Raw genomic sequence first — 16894 nt, 5'->3', positions numbered from 1 at the left:
GTGTAATCCCTGGGTCAACCTATGTGTGGCTGTAATACTCCAAAACTCCATGGTCTAGGATCAAGTAGAGCAGGCAGCACAGCTGCCGACGTAAACCAGCATCCCTCAGTGCTTGTGCACTACCGGTACCAGAATTGATTCTTTCCAAGAGCAAAATTTAAGATCCATGATCCATGATGTGCTGGGCATTTGCTTAGAAGAGGACTGCATCAACCCTTACAACCTCATTAACCACCAGGGAATTGTACTTCTGTCTACACGATGGTTATCCCTGCACAGCACAGGGAAGGAAAGGAAAGTCATCCTAAAACAAAGAGCCATGGTGAGGGTCTCCTACTGCAATAGGTACTATATACTGCTTAAAATGGACTAATGAGTTCATTCATAATATAAATTAACCATTATTAATAATCATAGAATCATTAAGGTTGGAAAAGACCTCCAAGAATATCAAGTCCAACCTTTGATTGAACACCACCACATTAAATAGACCATGACACTAAGTGCCCTGTCCAGTTTTTTCTTGAACACTTCCAGGGATTGTGACTTCATCACTTCCCTGAGCAGCCTGTTCCAGTGGCTGACAACCCTTTCAGTGAATAAATTCTTCCTGATGTCCAGCCTGGACTTCCCCTGGCGAAGGCAGCTTAAGAATTGGCAGCCTGAGGCAATTTTGTCTCATCTTGTCACTACTTGCTTGGCAGAAGAGATTAACCCACATCTTGCTAGAACCTCCTTTCAGAGTTGTAGAGAGGGATAAGGACACCAGGCTAAACAATCCCAACTCTCTCAGCCACTCCTCACAGGAGTTCCCTCTAGACCCTTCTCAAGCTCCGTTACCCTCTCTGCACTCGCTCCAGCACTTACATGTCCTTCTTGCAGTGAGGGGCCCAAACCTTGACACAGCACTTGAGGTGCAGCCTCACCAGTGCTGAGTACAGGGGGACAATCCCTGTCCTGGTCCTGCTGGCCACACTATTCCTGACACAAGCCAGGATGCCACTGGTCTTCTGGGCCACCTGGGCACACACTGACTCATGTTCAGCCACTGTTGACCAGCATCCCAGGCCCTTTTCCACTGGGCAGCTTCCCAGCTACTCTGCCTGGGGTTGTTGTGACCCAAGGGCGGTGACTCAGCACTTGGTCGTGTTGAACCTCATTCCATTGGTCTCAGCCCATGGATCCAGCCTGTCCAGATCCATCTGCAGAGCCTTCCTGCCCTCCAGCAGATTGACATTCCCACCCAACTTGCTGTCATCTGCAAACTTACTGAGGCTACACTTGATCCCCTCACCTAGATCAACAAAGATATCAAACAGGACTGTCCCCAGTACCGAGCCTTGGGGAACCTTATTAGTGACCAGCCACCAACTGGATGTAGTGCCATTCACCACCAGTAATAAAATCCATGGTATTTCTGCATGCCATTGCATTACATTGTCTAGCCAAGACTGCACAGCATCGCTATAACTGCACCTCCCAATCTGCCTAAAGATGGGGGTCTGGTCCTCTTCTTGCATTTAATTGTCTTCTGAAAATTATGCTTTTATTTTTCACATTTGAAAACTGTATGTTTTTTTATTTCATCCTAGAGCTGGTATTGCCTTTCCTTCACGCACACACACACCCCCCACCCTCATCCCCTTCACCCAACAGAAAACTTTGCAAATAGAAAGATACTGTGGTTTATAGTTACAGACCTTTTGCTCTGACAGCATTATTAAACAAAGGGTTTGTTACTTTGGCTGTAATTCCACTGGTTAATTGGAGGATTTGCCCTTTTTTTAATTTAAGCATTCACGTCCTCATTTGCAGTGAGTGGCTGGAAACTTTTTGTTGAAACAATTTCTGTGTGAGAAACACCATTGAACTAAAACCATTTTCCTAAATATATAATACCTTTGTTTAACAGCATTGTTTTATGGGGAAAAAAAGTATTTTCAACACTTCCAGACATTCATTTGTTTGGCTCCTTTGGAGTATGGATTCTAAACAATTAGGAGTAGTGCTCCATTATGTAAATTGTAAGGATAGAGTGGAGGAAAAAGGTTTACTAGAAATTTTAGCACTGTCAGTAAATGGACTGTGGCTGTGACACTTTATTTCAGATGTTCTTGCCTTTATGAGAAAATAATAAATGCATGTGCTCCCTTTGTTTTCAGGAAATGTAATTTATGGATGTCTTATAATAGAGGTGAAAAAGTACTCAGCGATGCACAGATTTAATTCCTATCTACTTGTATTCAGGAGAGTTTTCTGCAGCATGTGCTGCTTCTTACAAATCTCCTGTAGCATAGCCGTGCATTCAAGTCACCAAAGGCTTGGATCTCGGTTTTGCTCTAAAATCCGCATTGTACACCACGACTTTTAAGTCTTTGAGGCTGTGCCTGCAAAACAGCTGGGCAGTCTTAAGGAGGTTTAAGGGCTTTAGATTTAATACTGGACTATATATCCCAGTGGACTTGGGAGTGACAAATGCTGAGCACCGACAGTCCCATGGAGCATTCTGCTGGCACTTACTCTGAAGCTCCACACTCCAGGCTTTTTCTTATCTCCCACCCTATAGCCAGTAAGGTACTTGAGAAAGGGAATTTTTGGCATTGAAGAGAACTTGAAAATACCATTTTACCTCCTCTGACACCTTCTGAAAAAAAAAGGATAAGTCTTTCCTAAATTTGACACAAAGCCAAAGCCTTAGCCTTCTTGATGCTGTCAGTGAGTGGAGAGGCAGGGGAAAAGCTCGTATTGATTACAGAAGGTTAAACCCAAAGGGACTGTGAAAACGCGAGTTTTCACACAGATTTAAGAAAAATTGTTGTGCTTCAGAGATTCTAGAATGTTGGTTTGAAGTTATAAGCCGTGGCTAATGGCTTTAGTAACATAGCTATGTAAATTTGGAGCTGCAGAAGTTACTCAATGTGTATGATCTAGATGTACACAGGAAAGTATATCCTGTGTGCCCTACTCTATTCATAAGACTCCCTCCTTTTTTCAGTTGATTAGATACAAGAGATCAAAAAAAAAATCCTCTTATAAAAACCTGGACAGCCTCCCTGTGGAAACAAAGCGGTTTGATATTGTGTTTGTTTACACACACCCCCCTTTTATCTATGATATGGTTGCAGTATATATTTTGCCACTCAAAGTTTGTGCACACAACTTTTTATCTAGTAGTGTCTGGAAAAGCTACGTTAAAAGTACTACACACTTCTGAAGTTCTTTTCAATGTTTTCCAAGAGGACATGTAAAAAATGTTCTTGTCTTATACTGGAAGTGATCCCTATCAGTTCTACTTCATAAAATTCCTAGAGCTTTCATTTTCATGCACCTTCACATTCTTCACAAGCAGTGGTATTGATATGCCATATAACAACCTCTCTCCAGGATAACTGCCGCAAATAAGTACTACTAAAAATATCACCAAGATTGATCCTTTTTCTCCTGCCCAGTTATCAATGTTCAAATGATTAGATAGTGCCCCTGGGCACAAATATGAATAACAAAAAGAGGCCTTTGAGAAGCAGCATAGAACACTCTGGACAAGCACCAAATTTTGCAGAGAGTTGGACAAACCTTAACCAAAATTATATGTGTTAAATCACTCTCTCCTATGTGAAAAGAGTGCAAGATCATAATATCTATGGTCCTCTAGTCTACCCATGGTTTTCCATGACCAGTTTGTAATGAAATTGGTTTATTGCTACGTGAGAAAACAAGAGGTGGGTTCTGACACAGACTCCACTGGCACCACTATGAATGTGTTTGCTTCAAGGCTACACAGTTTCATTACACTTTAGATGAGCTGGTCTAACCTGTAATAACAGATCAATAGGTCTACGTGCATTAGCCTTGATGTGGCAGTTTATGTGATCCGGTGTACCTACACGCACCGGTGCTTTGTGTGTCTCTGACACGTTCTTCTCACTGCACATGTATGCATGCAAATAATTCCAAGAAGCACCCAGAATTTTTTTTTTTTTTTTTGCAGTTTACAAGTCCTCAGTGCCCAGAAAGCTAAGAATACATTTTCCAGCAATACCATTTACTCCCTGTTGAGTATAGTCTGCTGGTGGAAAAAAAGAAACATTCAGTCTTGATGTATAGATTTCAAGGGACTGCATGAACATGTGACAGCGCTTACCAGACATGTATATTTACATTGTCATAGAATCACAGAATGGTTTGGATTGGAAGCGAACTGAAGGGTCATCTAATTCCAACTCCCTGCTGCCACGGGCAGGGACGCCTTCCAGTGGACCAGGCTGCTCAGCGTCCCATCCAATCAGGCCTTGAACACTTTGAGGGTTGGAGTATCTAAAACTTTTCTGGGCAACGTTTTCCAGAATCTCACCACCTGCACAGTAAGGAATTTCTTCCTAATATCCAATCTAAACCTGCCTTCTTAAGTTTAAAGCCATTGCCCCTTGTTCTATCACTGCACACTCTTGTAAAAAGTCCCTCTCCAACTTTCTTGTAGGCCCGTTTATATACTGAAAGGCCGTGATAAGGTCTCCCCAGACTTCTCCAGTGTGAACAACCTCAGCTGTCTCGGGCTTTCCTCATAGGAATGGTGTTCCATCCGCATAATTATCTTCTTCTACATATATATTTATAAACAACAGCAGGAACAGAAAAAAACAGAATACATGCAGCCCTGTTTCCTGGTGTGATAACTTTTATAAGCTTGGGACTAAACTAAGATTATTATGAGCATTTCCATTGCATTCTCTTGACTGGGCTTTTCAGATGTGTGGAGAAGTCAGCTGAACTACCCCATATCTAAAAAAATGTCAGAGAAGAAGAGAAATACCCTGGACAGCAGCTAAGAGTTGAGTTACATCCGACAATGCTTTGGTAATGCTGAATACCAACTTGTTTCTAACAGCAGCTTTACTCAACCACATGCACCAACAACAGATTCCACCTCCTCAAAACACCACACTGGGTACCTGACTTCTACCCTCCAAGAAAAAGACTTGTGCTTTCCATTCAACCAAATGCCCTCAAGTCCAAGACAGCCTAATGCCTTTCTTTTTCTGTAGCAGATGCAACAGGCATCTTGTCATGCCCTTCTTCAAGAAGGGAAGGAATTTCCACCAGAAACTTGAGTTGGATGCACACTGGGTCTTTGGGTGTAGAGGGATCAGAGAGCAGAGGCTGGGAGAATAGAGTGGGGAGAAACTTCCCAGGGAGAAGTGCAAGGCTTATGGAGTTTTTTTCTCTGAAGAGGGGGAATACAACAGCAATGCTTTGAGGAGAGAAGAGTATATAGGATTAGTGGATTTAGAGTAAAGCAACAGAAGCAAAAACTGTGGAGATGCACCTTTGCTTAAAATATTAGCAGGACCTTGCTTTGGCTTACACTTCCTTTATTAAGTATTGCCTTTCAGAAAGGAGATGCAGCAGTTTGATAACTTTGGTTTAGTAATAGATGATATAGCACCAATAAAAAGGTAGTGGTGGGGGAAGCCCATTCCTCCCAAATTCCTAATAGCTAATGAAAACTGTGACAGTCATTACCACCATAGGGGTTGTGATTACATCTGTTGATACAAGATTTTTATTGGCCCACAGTCAAATGCCATCTTTGCAAACAGCTCACAGCAATACTGCCCCTGGGGGGTCATTTTGGAGCCACTGACTTAGGTGGCACTGTTTGGTTTACTGTTTTCTCGTGAATGTTCCCAGACATTTTGGTGCCTGCCTAAGTACGGGGCTCGCCAAGAGCAGCCAATACAGGTCATAAAACACTGTAAATAGAGAATTTCCATTTCAGCTGTGCCTCTGTCCTGAATTCAGGATGGCTGCCTCTGAAGCACTATACTTAAGGGTGCCTATGATTCACAAGAAGTTTCCAGCCCATACAGTACCTGCAGCTTTTATCTCTTTGGCTTTGATCTCCTCTGTATTCTCTTAAATATAATTAAACCTGTCACATCATTTCCCTGTCTTCTGGATTTCTCCCTGAAAGAAAACATTTATGCACAAATTAGGAATTTTAAACAAAGACAGTTCCAAAGAGCAATAAAATATATTTGGGACATTTCAGCTCCACCTCATATATCATTTGCTGACAAATGTAGTGCATTCCATTCTGACAAGCTCCTGAACCAGAACATTTTATTTCATTTTTTCTGGTACAGTGTATTTTACTGCAATTTTTATTAATCTCCACCATTGGTAACCTGGAATCTTCTTGTGACGTGAATTTGACAACACTGGCATAAAACAAAGCGCAAGTCTCACTGACAAACTGCATAAACTTCATCTTGCAGTTTGACACATTGATTTAACTAATGCAAAAGATTTTTAAGGAAAAAAATTCCTTGAAATTTTCAACAAATTTGTGCATTGTTCAGAGTTTTAACATAGGCCAAAGCTGCGTTTGCCCCCTTAAACTGCATCTAAGCTCAGTGTCTAAGGAGATATGAAGTGCACAGTATTTCTATGAACCATTCATTTTATTCCTTACTGTGTATGTGGTGTTGCACAGCAGAAAGAAACAAAAACCAAAAAATTTTTCAAAGCTGTTTCGCATTTTCCTGTTAAAATCTGAATTCAGCCCTCCAGATTGTTGTATCTTCAGCAAGAATTCTCCACTTTCTATTGGTAATATCTTTCCTAGCATCTCTAATAGCAATATTCCTTTACATTCCAAGTAGTTACGGGTTTATCCTCACAATGCTCCTTCCCATCCCATAGCAGCAAAATTATTACCACCCTACATATGAAGACCTGAGGCACAAAGTGATTACATGATTACCCACTGTAGAAACAGAATTTTGAAGCATAGCAAATTGTTATCCCATGTTGAAGGAATGCTTTAACACTGACACCATAATCCTGTGCAATAAGAAGAAAAATTAAAAATAGCATGTTAAGAGGGACACCCAGTATGATTAACTCAAGTGGACGTAACGGATTACCTGAAAGAGTGATGAGTTACATGAAAGGCTACAGAAACTACTAAATGCACTGTGCTGAATTTCATTAGAAGTGTCCTTGAGTTACAGGAAGTGATGGCTCCTTCGGAAAGGCAGGAGCTTGTGGTTAACACCCATAACAGATGAATCACAAAATGGGCGGTACTTTGTCTTGCTAGATCATGTGAATTTCTCTAAACTCCATCTAAACAGGGTGTTGCCAACTCAGTAGCCCTGTCCAAGTGACCTGAGCCAGGTGAGGGCAGCCAGGATGAGGTAGAGTTGCTGTGCCCCTGCACTTTGGGTGGGATTGCATTAGTTCTTGTGTTTCCCAGGACCTCTGGGGCAGTTGCACACATGCAAGAGCTTTGCAATGATCCTGAATGCAGCTCTCACTTAATACCAGCCAAGTGACAAGTCTAGAAACCAGAGATCCTGGATTTAATTAGTTTATCCATAAGAAGATTAAAAAATGATCCGTTTGGTTTTAAGAATACTTAGAGGGGAAAAAAAAATGAACACCAGGTATTTCCTCAAGCTAACAAAAGAAGACACTGCAAGATGTTGCTGGTATATGGGAAGCTACAGGAGCTACATAAATTTCAGAGGCTTGAATTGATGTGATTTTTTTGACCTTTAATGCAAGTCCCATGATATAAGGATTTTTCATAAAGCCTCCAACTGCTGTAATTATTTCATTCCTAGCATCAGTGTTTCCACAAAAAAATGTAAAATTGTTTTCTATTCCTCAGTGGCTCCACACAAAATACATTTAAACTGTGAACACTGAAGTCTAAAGTGCAGAACAAGAATGAAAAAAAATCCACAACTGTTTTATGTATGACATTGACAATGGGGCTATTAAGCTAGGAATTAAATGCACAATAGTTTTAAGTGAATATGAGAGGCACTTAGCAACAGATTGTACAGATGTGTTGCCCCATTACATGGAGTCTTTAATTTGCATGAATATCTGGAATGGAATAAAAGAAGTTCATTCGGTTTCTTGGATATGAAAATATTAAAGGTACTTTGGCTTGTGCTGTACAAAAAGTGGAATTAGATGCCTGCCATGGTTCTTCCCCAACTTTAAAAAATACCCACAGAATATGATTCCCAGCCCCGTATCCCGTTTGCAATGCATCCTGGAGAGATGCTCTGTCAGCCTCATGCTGCAAATACCCTGCAAGAGCTGTCTCGTACATTCTCAGGGGATTTGTCATCTTTCAGCCGCAGATCTTTGATACTGCTACTTAAAAAAACCTTTAAAAAAAAAAAGGAAAACAACAGTAGATGCTCAGAATGAAGGGATGAATAAAAAAAAAGCCCAGCACCTTGAGAATGTGTGACTACTCTGAGTCTGTGTTTTACACAGAAGGCTAGATGACTGAGCACACAGCAGTCTTGAAGACAGCACATTCTCTGTTGGGGGAAAAATAGAAAAAAGACACATAATCCAGTTCTGTTAGCATACATCCTCTGAGGGTTTTTTTGGTCCTATCAGACACTATCTGATGTAACAAGTTTTGTCACCAGCTTGGTGTGACAGCACAACATGACTCAAGAGAATCTCAAAGGAACTGACTGTTTCAGGTGTGTTTTGTTTAAAACCACAATATTTTCCCAGGTTCCAGTCTTCAAAATAGTGCCAGGCTGGAGCAGACTCATATTGCTAGAAGACACAGATACTTTTGCTGAGCTGACAAGAAGCTATTCCTTCTAGACATGCTCTGTAAAGCATATGGGGCTGTCAGGTGTCTCATTAAATTAACTGAAATGCTGAGCTAGCAACATAGGTTATTATTTATAGAGCCCTACAATTTCAGATGTATACAGAAGATAGTGCCAAACATGTAGGACTATCCATACTTCTCAATTTGAACACTGAACATATTCATTTTAGAGAGAGAATGGAAAAGGCAAAGTATGATGAATGGAGAAGAAAAGGAGGTGAACCAGTTGTGAACGCCGCCTTAAGGCTCTACTTTGAGAGCACTGTCCATTCATTACATCAATAAATTGCCTGATTTATCCCATCTAAACCAAAATTTTCTTTCCCTGTGTCCTTGTACTGCACTTGGTCCATTGCTGACATCTTGCACTATGCCAGCTGAACCAACTCACTAATTACCAAGGACTCATTTGAAGAGAAGAAGCTTGAGCCACACATAGTTCCTCATTCCCACAGAAAAGCCTTCAAGGCATGCTGCAGAAATAGAGGAGAAAGTTAAAAGGATACAGAGAAATATTATCAGTTATGGCCTGTGATTTATTTGGGTAAAGATAATACCAATTATTCAGTTTTCCAAAGTTGGCCACTGTATTTCTAATTATTGTACAAAAAAGGGGAGATACCACATAGGAGGTAGGTGGGAGAACATGATTTTCAACTTGCCAGTTGTAGAAGGTTTAAGGTTATTTACCAGGTCAGGAAGAATGAAAATAATTGACATTTATCCCTTCAAACAAATAAGATCTAAACATAGCCCTCTTTCTTCAGTAGCTCAGCATGACTTAGGAAGGGCAGAAGCCCTCTGCAGTGGCTGAGGTATGATGTAGACCTACACATTGACAGAAATATCAAAAAAGCTTCGCAGCCTACTTCAGATCACACAAAAAAATGAGATGAAATGCTGTCTTCAGAGAAATAGGTTCAAAAGCTATATCACTTGACCATTTTCTACTTGACTTATAGCTACAAAACACCTTCAAAAGATTGTGAGCAACAGCGTGACAAATAAACAGTGAGAGACATAGAGTAAGGGAAAGAAAAAATGGAATAAAAGTTGCAAAGTTGAAAACATAATATAAATTGAATAATCCTGGCAGTCAGTAATGTTTACAACTGTGGCATTCCCTGAAAGCTGTGAAGACTTAAGGGACATAATTGGAAAAAAAAATTAAAAATATAAAAAGCCCTACAATTAGGAGAGCCAAATTTTGTTTGAAAAATTCTCCCATCTCCCTCTACCACCTCTAAAGCTGGCTGAAGAAATCTGGTATTTTTATAGCTGGCCAAAAGTTGGTAGGAAAGCTTCACTCAATTCACTTGAATATTTTTAACTTTACAGGCATTGGAAGAGTTTGCAGGACTTCTCTACTTCTAATGAATCAGTGCAGTTGGCATAATAGTCAATGTGTTCCACTGAAGTTCTAAAAATAAACCAGAATAAAAATGGGTGTGACAAAAAGGGTCTTGGAAAGCCACTGAGACACGTTCAATGTGACTGTTCAAAAACAGATAAGCGAGAAGAGCAGGGACCTAAACCAGTCCATAGGCTACATGCTTCAGCTAGGTCTGCTATCTTTGCATACTTGTCTCTTGACTGGGCCCAGGTATGGCTTATCCTACGTCTTTATTTCTAAATAAAGGAATATCTAAATCAAACAAGTCCTCTGTCTCCTGTTGCCCTCAATACCTGAGCATCCACCCACTGCACATGAGAAGCCTTTCAAGAACCACTCTGTGTACTGACATCACTTGCATTGGTAATAAAGAGAAAATACTCTTTGTGCAGGTGGCACAGTGTCACATACAGTGTAAAGGCAGCTGTGGCTTATTACATTAGGTGGCTTTTTCTCAAAGGTCTTGAGAACAAACTGTGGGTCTTATTTGTCAGGAGAGCTCCAGATGTTAGCAAGGCAGACCCATAATTTTTTATGGGCTTGGCGTGTTATTTCTGCTTTCACTGATTAACGAGATAGTGCCCCTTATAGCAGGTCAAAAATTGGATTCTGTAAAAGAGGACATTAGAGGTTTACAGCTTTTTTGGGAAAAGAAAGAAAAATCAAAAGCAAGCAAGTGCATGACACAGTGGGCATTGACCAGCTCTTTTGGAACTTTGGCATTATTGCACCAAGGAACAAACAATCATTTCTTGAAGAGTACTGATATTCTGGTCTACAAGGCAGACGCATGCAGGGTGTTTTCATCCTTGAGAGTTTATTCTCACTGAATCTTGCATGTAAACCTAGTAAAGGTCCCACTCTCTGTAATGTCCTTGGGAAATAGCAATGAGTATTTTGGACCAAACCACTACACATGAAGAGTTTCTCAGGAGCGAGCTGACTTTAGGCGCCCCTCCATCACTTCTGAGAAAGGACCACTTCAGTGCATTGGTAGTAGCATAACAAGATTAAGAACCTCTTGAAACCAGCTACATTACACAGTACATCACAGCTACTGACAAGGCACATTACCTAGGTGATATCCATCTGATCTTTCACTGCAGTGATGGCACTTTGGTGAGCTGTTAAGGTAGGAATTGCTCTTTTCATCTGCCATAGTCCAGCAGTTCTGCAGAAATATTTGGTCTTAACTAAATGATATGATGGTCAAATATGCTTTATTTTTAATCACTGTTTGGATGATTTATTTTGTGTACATTCCATCTAATGGGCAAGTACTTCCAAGAGTAAACATATTAAGCAGCTCTTGAAAAACCTATACGAAACAAGATTTTAAATCTGCTTGCAGTGCATTAATCAAGTGGCAGAGTAAGCAAATATTGATATGTAATTTAATCTTACAAACTGTCCACAAATAAAGACATATAGATCCAGACAGAGGGTTTCCATATCTGTCCCTGGGTCCATAAACAAGCATAAGCCCCACTGTGTTGTAAGGCAGGGAACATGAGTTTAGGAATATGCTGCTTAATCATCTGAACTAGAGAGTGCAAAAATATATCAATAATAGCTTTTAATTAAATGTGGCATCACTGGGATGGAGCAAAGCAGACACTAATGCCAAAAGCAGCCTCTTGATCAGCACAATGTATTTGTGCATGATGGCTGAACACATTTTTAGACAGGTTGATAAGATTTGGAGTGGGCTTTAGGGCATGACTGTAAACAGCAGGGTGTTGCCAATCTGCACACAGAGCTCAGCAGTGTTAGAAAAATTAACTGCAATAAGTAACTGCAAGGAATGTGCTGTACTGCAGGGCAGAGAAACATCAACCTCTACTGAGGCGTGGATAAAAAGCTTGAAGGTGTCCTACTCCTGCCTAAAGGGAGCCATTGCTTTAATGATACACCCGGGCTCCAAGTGACCCTGGAATAGACCTGTCTCTTCCACATCCGAGCTCCCACAGCTCTGCCATGCCAAACGCTGCACAGGTACAAATCCCTCCAGATGGTTTGTGTGAAACCCTGTTTAAAAGTGCAGCTCCTGACAACAGACATCTCTGCAGCAGAGAGTCCCCTGCAATGTCTATAGAGACCACACTGGAGCAGATGCCCACACTGCTGATCCATGCTGGAGCAGGGGAGTATTCCCTAACAAGGAAAAGCCCATGCTGGAACAGATTTATCCTGAGGGAGTGCTGTCCATGGAGGACCCACACCAGAGCAGAGGAACTGTGTGAGAAGGAAGAATCAAAAAGGAGCTACCAGGGGCTGATGACAACTGCCCATTGTCCATCCCCCTGTGCTGTTGGGTAGGGGACAGTACAAGAGTGGTATCAGAGGAGTGAAACTGAGCCTAAAAGAAGCCCTGATTTGTGGAGAATCCTAATTTTTGGTTTGCTTAAACTCATGCCTTGAACTGGAACACATAGAACAGGCATGCTCTTCTGCCTGGGCAGTGCATTTGTCTGATGCTCACATAGGCAAACCACTCCTACGTACAATTCACAAGCCTCTGAACTCCTGCCTTTTCTGGATCTCAATCAATAAATGGCACACAGAGACTTCTGATGTTTACTTAAAATAATTTGATTTAAATACCCATTAAACTATTGCAAAGGTCAAGACCAAGGTTTGTAAATCTAGGCACAGAGAGTGCATGTGCAGAACACGAAGAGGAAATTGAGCTACAAGGAATAAATTCACAATGCAATAATGAGAGTTTAAACAGTTGATATGAGTATGATTGATGAGCTTTATCACAGAAAAATTGCAGAAGCTCTCTGGTTTCTTCTAGAAAAGTATTATGGGTATCAAAACCTCAGAATTTATTATTCTGATAAGTACCACATGTGAATTACTTCAAGCATCTTTTAGCATAGTGACAAGAGCGTTCCTATCAGGACAACATGCCTTTCAAAGACTCAAAAAGCATTTAGTTTCCTTCATTAGAAGTAAACTGTATATACACAAATATAAAATATTGAAATAGCAGTACTGGGTATGAGTTCAAATAAAACACACTCTTCCTTTTCATAGGCCACATACAGATGAGGAAAATATCTTTTGCTTAAACTGTTTTTGATATTTCTATATTATAAAGTCCCAAATCTAATAATGTTTTTTTCATAGAATTACTAGTTTCTGCAGGAAACAGTATATGTGTTTGTCTTTCCAGACAATGCATTTTCTGTCAAGTGTATCCACCAGGCCATAAGAGAATTGTCTCTGTAATCCATGCCAAGCAATGTTTTTCTCTACCAGAAGAATGCTTTTCTCTACCAGACTCCACAGCAAACGAAAAGCTTCCTGTGTCTAACTTCTGAGCTGTTGCATTCACACATTGCTGTGATTTTTGCTGGCACATGCTCTATCTGTCCCATGGAGCTGCTCACCAGTGCTGCTTTGGCAATTCTGTGCAGGTGCAAGGCCAAGAAGTCACCTTCCGCATACAAAGATTTAAATAATTTCAGGAACTGTTGGTTCCTGAGTGACTGGAAAGGGGCACAAGAAGGCAAAGCTGGCTGCATAGACCCTTGAATAAATTAGAAGAGCCTTAGGGCACCTAGAGGCAGTTCAAGAAGAAGGAGCTACCCACACTTTGTCCCTTGCACTGATGCCCTGTAAAATTTAGAGCCTAGAATGCAGTACTCTTTGGAAAGAGAAGTCTTAAAATGTCACAGCTCACAACACGAGACACACATTTAAAACTGTTCCCTAATTGCACCGTGTCTGTCTGCTGCCTCCCTTCCTTACACTTCCCAGTGAAGCAGTGATTTCCTGTGAAGAAGCGTGCACCAGGCATGCTTCATGAGAGGCTGGGCTCTGCCTCGTGCTCATGGACTCAGGGGATCAAAGCAGGTACACAGTGGCCTGCAAGTGACGCCTTGCGATGCCGCGCTCTGCCCAAAGCTGTGCGTGTCACTAGACGCTGTACAGAGCATGTGTTTGCTGCAATGCAGCATGAACCAAGGTCCCGTGCTTAAAAATGGGAGTTGTAAAAAATTGTAAACATAGGCTCTACAAACTGTGAGCCACAGATGAAGGCTTCCTAAAGTCCTTCAAAAAAAAATGCAGTGCCTTGTTCCAAAGATAGAAGATGATACAGCTCTGGCAGAAACAAGGAGAGCAACAGGGAAAGCAGGCTTCTGAGAACGTCAAAGCATCTTTCCCATCAGTTCTGAATTTACATATTTTTACAGTGTTGCAATTCACAGAGAATAGCTGAATTTCCTGATTCTCCTTCATGGTGTAAGGCATTTTTGTAAGGATTTCTGATCACAGTTTGCCCCATCAGTTTCATTTAAGGTTAATAGGGTATGTAGTGTGGGAGCTGTACCTATCCAATCTACCATGATTCTTTAGGCTGTGAGATAAACGCACTGAATTATTGCCCATTGAAAGGGATCACCATGCAGCGACAGAGGAAATGGCAAGGCAGCAGAAATCAGGAAGGATTTAAAGTAGGTAGATCTGAAGGGTGAAAGGTTGCACCTGGCTTCTGGTATTTCCAGACTACTGTTTTAAAATGTGTGTGGCTTGTTCATAATTAGAAGTTTGAGATGTCAGTTTTGATTTTTGCTTGTTTTGATGATTGCCAACTATACCGAACATGTTTTTCACATGGAAAACAAAAAAGAATGATCATTAGTGGCTCATGCGCTGGCACTGGATGTCATTAAATAATTAGCATTTTCCAGTCTGCAGAGCTGCAGCATTGATTTCTCTGTCATTCTAGGTACAGTAAGAAAATCTCAGTGATTTATGGATTGTATCATAGGTAGTGAGTTTACAGCAAAGCATTTTCTAGATTCACTCCACTGATAACGTGTACCTTAGATGATACAACTGCATCAGTTCATTAACTGCCAGTACCTTCCAAACACACCAAGTCTTCTTTCACAGGTTGTTATGGTCTTTTGTGACAAAGAGTTATAAGCCCAAATGAAATAAAATTTGAGGTCCATTTTTGTCCCAGATCCGAATTAACTTTCTTCTTGTTTTTTTAAAGAAATATCTTAATGAATTTTCTAGTTTTGTTCTCTGATATTACTCCATTCAAGGATGATAATTTAGGCCCCTATTCTTCATGTATTTCACTCTAAAGTGGGTTTAACCTGATTCCTAATGAACTTTGTTATTTTTACCATATTAGGAAATGAAATGGCAATTTCTAAAAGAAACTGATGGGTTTTAGTTCCTACAAGCTACAGATGTTAATTGGGATCCAGGCTATGTTAGGTTTTTTGGTAGGCTTTTTTTTATCTCAGCATCTAGGACTTAAAGGTAAGGTTGTTAACTTCTTTTAATTAGAAAATTGGCTTTACATTCTCTGACATTTACTTCAAATTTTTCCACACAACTCAGTGGAAATTAATTTGGAAACAATACAAAGTAAGGTGTCCCTCTCTGGTTGCATCTGCTTGTGATTGTTCTGTTTTTAAAGAAGGAAATATTAACTGCCTGTCTCTGTAGATGCCCCTCTTATTTTGACGTGACTCTCTGATCTGCCCTTGCCTTCCCAGTGCCCCTACTCCACAGCTGTGTGGTCACCTCACCATGCAGTTTCTCAGGAGGGCAACATTCCCTGTCCTGTGCAGGGAACCCCACAGCAGCACTCACCAGCTGACAAACAGCACAAGCATTAATTGCTGTCTGCATCCCTTTGTGTGCCAAATCTAGGTGCTTTCTGTCTCTGAAGAAAATTGCATACTAAGTCAATAAGCTCAGGGAAAATGGCTGTAAAAATACAATTCTTTAAGTGGAAGGAAAGTAAATTGCCTATACTGCTCAGGTAGTTTTGGATTTGTTGCCTGTTTCCATATGAGAGATTTCCTTCCCAATAACTTAAGTCTCAGAAATTATTGTTAGTCAGTGTAGGCTTAAAAGTCTGATGCATTAATCTTTATATATGTTCCTTTCTATTGCCTCTTGCTTTATTTATGGAAATCATTTTGCTGGAGTAATACCATAAGCTATACAACTTGTTTTCATGAGGAACTGAAGTTGTAAAAAATAACTCAAAATAAAACTAGACATGAAATATCATTTGAAAAGCACCACATAACAATTACAAAAATTTATTACTTGCAGTAAATATTGCTCCAGTTTCTATGTAGGTGAGGCTTTTTAATACTGCTACAAGCCACTATTTATACCTCTTCTTTATCATCCAGGAGTTTAAAACCTCTCAAGTGCCTCCTCCTTACTTTGAGGATTCACAGGCCACCTTGTATCTTTTAGCACATTGCCCATCTAAACAATAGATTTACAACTCTGAAAATAAACTCAGACTACACGCAAGAGCTTTACCTACAACACAGATAGTGGCGCTGGTTTTGGATACAAAAGAAAAACTCAGTTTGTTGCAAAAGTAAAGTAACTAAATCTCACCTGAATAGCAGTAAAATATAATATGAAAGCACATTATTTACCTCTGGTATCTCATCAGTGGTTCTCAAACTGGTTTGATTTTTTAGACTCTCGGTGTGCTCCAAGCTCATATACCAGCAAGCCAGACACTCAGCTTGGAAGAAACTACCAGAGGAGTAAGTACTGTAGATGTCACAGTATTTGCAGCACCTGGTCCATGAACTAAAGGAGAATAATGAAATAAGATAATTGAACGTGTGCAAATAAACTGAGCTTGATTTGCATCTGTAGCTCTGAAGCTGGGTATGCAAATATCAATCTTTATGCACTAATGTTGCACCTGCAGGAATAATCAGAAACACTGTTCCTGGTGTGAAATACTTTGCCTATATATGAAAGTAAAATTTTAATTAAAAAAAAATTACAACAAAACACACCCACCTGTAAAACCTGTGAAGATCTTGATGCTC

The 16894-nt window shown here is 40.4% G+C and overlaps 1 long non-coding RNA gene across 2 annotated transcripts in view; it reads left to right on the top strand.

Moving 5' to 3' along the window:
* LOC116444674 overlaps positions 1-16894 on the top strand; it is a 108566-nt gene that overhangs the window by 56167 nt on the left and 35505 nt on the right. Inside the window, exon 4 of one of the 2 annotated variants that reach the window (XR_004240440.1) lies at positions 16532-16600. The exons of the other annotated variant lie outside the window; for it this stretch is intronic. This is a non-coding gene — a long non-coding RNA (uncharacterized LOC116444674). The remainder of the gene's footprint in view (positions 1-16531; positions 16601-16894) is intronic. 2 annotated transcript variants of the gene reach the window in all.

This window comes from Corvus moneduloides, chromosome 5 (genome assembly GCF_009650955.1).
Source record: "Corvus moneduloides isolate bCorMon1 chromosome 5, bCorMon1.pri, whole genome shotgun sequence".
Lineage (NCBI taxonomy): Eukaryota > Metazoa > Chordata > Aves > Passeriformes > Corvidae > Corvus > Corvus moneduloides.
The sequence above is the reverse complement of the archived record's forward strand: the minus strand, read 5'-3'. Positions and strand labels throughout refer to the sequence as shown.